The 3650-nt window shown below is 40.5% G+C and overlaps 1 pseudogene; it reads left to right on the plus strand.

The window, feature by feature from the left end:
• Nucleotides 1-2321: 2321 nt before the first annotated feature.
• Nucleotides 2322-3197, plus strand: LOC101567908 (annotated as a pseudogene).
• Nucleotides 3198-3650: the final 453 nt, after the last annotated feature.

The following is a 3650-nucleotide window of genomic DNA, read 5'->3' on the forward strand; positions in this document are numbered from 1 at the left end:
AAGAAAGAAAGAAAGAAAGAAAGAAAGAAAGAAAGAAAGAAAGAAAGAAAGAAAGAAAGAGAAGCAAGCAAAAAAAGAAAAGAAAAAAGAAGGTGCACTGACTGTTGTAGGCTAAGTAGGTCAGGCTCTATGTTCACAACCATAAACCAGCCTAAACTTCATAGTAGTGGACATTCTTTTTCTTCTCTCTTATTTTTTATTTACTATTTAATCATTTTTATATGAATGTAAATGTGGTTTCTAGAGTTTTTTTTTTTTTTTTTCTGGTTTGTTGTTTTTTGTTTTTGGTGGTACCAGGGATAGAACTCAGGACCTTGCGCTTGCCTGGCAAGCACTTATTCCACTGAGCTATCTCCCCAGCCCTGTGGTTCTTGTTTTGTTCTGTTTATTTTTTTCTTCTCTCTTTCCCTCATGTCTTTTGCACTAGTTTCCCAACTTTTGAGTGATCCTCCTTCATCCTCCAGCCTTGTTTCTAATCTCTTCCTCTTCTTCTATGTTTTTTATTCTCTCTAATCCCTTTTAAATTTTCCTCTTTGAGGGTAATATTAGCATATTGAGGGCTTTTTAGTCCATACAAATATCTAGTTCTTTTAGATTTTGTTCTATGACCACAAATCTAGTTCACATGGTTAAATGTGGTGTTATAGGTTTGTGTATAGGTGTCCCCCCAAAGCCTTACGCAGTCATGGGGAGGTTTCTGGAGTTCGTGATTATTGTGGGTGTGGGTGCTGCACCCACTCTGGGGCCAGTAATCTGCATTACAATGTGAGAAAGGGAGAGAAGATTGCTAGCTGCCTGACCTGCTGCCCTTTGCCCTTTGCTCTTTGCCACCACCATGAATGCCTGCTCTGCACCATGTGCCACCCTGCCTTGGAGCCAGCCAAGTATGGACTGAAACCTCTACCAACTGTGAGCTAAAAATCCCTTTCTTTCCTTCATTTTGAGTGTTGGGTATTTTGTCCCAGCAACAAGAAAAGAGTAACTAAGACATGTAGCACTTTTTTTTGTTTTTTGGTATTTTTTAGGGAAGGGTGTACAGGGTGTTCAGAGTCTCACTACTAGATTGGACTTGTAGCGATCTGTCTGTTTACAACCTCCCAAGTACTGGGTTTACAGGCATGCGCCACCACGCCCAGTCTCAATTGCTGTCTCAGCGCCCTGGGCGTGGGGCAGGCCTGAGGATGGAATCCCCAGCCCATGTCTGCAGGTGCTTTAATCTGCTGAGCTATTTGGCCAGCCCTAAGACAGGTAGAAAATTAATAGTTACCTCAGTTTATCATTTTCTAGGCTGTTTGATGCTATTTTTTCCCCATAATTTTATTGAGAAAAAAATAGCAATGAGACAGTTTCAAACCAAATTGGTAGGACAGTTTCAATACTTAACACATTGCACACATTTTTCCTAGTGGTTATTTGCTGTACAAGGTGTGGTTATGATATCCTATTTACAAACACTATAAAAACAAATCCCTCTATTCATTAAGAGAATGTAACTATATATCTATCCTAACCATTTTGAATACAGATACAAAATGGACATTCATCTGTATCCCCTTTTTTGTTTACTTCCATTATTTGAATATCATAGGTGTGTTAACTCAGCAAAACATTCTAAGAGTCCAGTAGCCCATAATAGTATTGGGTCTTCCGCTTCACTGGCAATGTCAGAAATTGTTGACCTGAGTCCCCTACAGCTCAACATAACAGCATGGCTTTACTTCTTATTGCTATTGTTATTGCTACTTCTTATTATGCTATTGTTATCATTCATGCTACCACTTTAGTCAAGGTGATATAATTGTTCTAACCAGCTGTTCTTCCTGGTATATGAAGACTGAGACAAAGAAAAAGTAGAATGATGTCAATTGTCAGGGACTTTGGGAGTTGGAAATGCAGAATTTATGTTTAATAGGTACAGGGTTTTAGTGAGAGAATATGAAAAAGTTCCGGAGATCCATGGTAGCAGTGGTATGATAATATGAATAGGACTGAAAATGCTGAGAAGAGCTCTCTTGAGTTCTTTGGAAGAAGGTAGGAAAAGGGACACTTTATTTTTATTTTTTATTTTTGTATTTTAGGGAAGGTTCTACAGGGTGGTCAGGGTCTCACTACTAGACCAGACTCATAGTGATCCACCTGTTTACAGCTTTCCAAGTGCTGGGATTACAGGTACACGCCACCACACCCAGTCTCAGGGTGCCCCAGGGGTGAGGCTGGCAAGGCAGGCCCAGGGATCAAACCCCAGTCCCTCTCAATAAAATTATGGAAAAAAAAAAAACCCCAGTTCCCTGCACCTGCTTGCAGGCACTTAAATCCTCTGAACTATTTGGCCAGCCCTCATCACAGACATTCTGACAAAGAGAAACAATGCCCAGAGTCAACAGATCACAGCAGTCTACCCCCAGGAAAAAGAGAAGCTACTGGATGAAGCTCTGAAAAAATCCCTCACAGCTCATCTAGAAGTGATTTTAGCTCTGCTGAAAACTCCTGCCCAGTTTGACACAGATGAGTTCTGTGCTGCCAAGAAAGGTCTTGGAACTGATGAAGTCACCCTCATTGAAATTTTGGCATCAAGAAAGGATAGTCAGAGAAATTAATAGAGTCTACAGAGATGAACTGAAAAGAGATTTGGCCAAAGACATCACCACAGACACATCTGGAGATTTCCGGAAGGCTCTTCTTTCTCTCTCTAAGGGTGACTAATGTGAAGATCTTGGTGTGAATGAAGACTTAGTGGATACAGACGCGAGGGACCTATATGAAGCCAGAGAAGAGAGAGAGGGGACAGATGTGAATGTGTACAACACCATTCTGACCACCTGCAGCTACCCCCATCTTTGCAGAGTGTTTCAGAGATACACCAAGTACATTGAGCACGACATGAACAAGGCTCTGGACTAGGAGCTGAAAGGTGACACTGAAAGATGCCTCACAGCTACTGTGAAATGTACCACAAGCACACCTGCCTTCTTTGCTGAGAAGCTTCATAAGGAAATGAAGGGTGCTGGAACTCTTCATAAGGTACTGATCAGGATCATGGTCTCTCAGAAATCAACATGAATGATATCAAAGTGTACTATCATAAGATGTATGGGATCTCTCTGTGCCAAGCCATTTTGGATTTTTTTTTTGTACCTCCCATCCCTACCTCCTTCAAATCTTCTCACCATTTTGGATTTAACCAAGGGAGATTATGAAAAAATTCTGGAGGCTCTTTTTTTTCTGATCGCTCTTTGTGGAGGAAACTAAACATTCCTCTGAAGCTCTCAAGTATTCTTTGTGTGTGTGTGTGTGTGTGTGTGTGTGTGTGTGTGTGTGTGTGTAACCATGGATTGAACTCAGGCCCTTGCACTTGTCAGGGAAGCACTTATTCTACTGAGCCATCTCCCTGGCCCCTCTCAAGTATTCTTAACAGAAGACTTCTGAACCACAGTTTTTCATTCTGCAACACTGGCTTAACTAGGAAGGTTGGTTGAGCAGGTTTGTTTACAGTGTTTCTGCTTTCTGAAAAACAATATAGCCTATAAATCTTTTTTTTTTTTGTATCACAACTCTATATAATGGAGGTAAGTTTGTTTTTAAAATATATTTTCAGAAATCATAAGATCCCAAATACAAGTTGTTTTATTGCCTGAGATAGATGTTTAAGT

Source organism: Octodon degus, unplaced genomic scaffold (genome assembly GCF_000260255.1).
Source record: "Octodon degus isolate 3935 unplaced genomic scaffold, OctDeg1.0 scaffold00083, whole genome shotgun sequence".
Lineage (NCBI taxonomy): Eukaryota > Metazoa > Chordata > Mammalia > Rodentia > Octodontidae > Octodon > Octodon degus.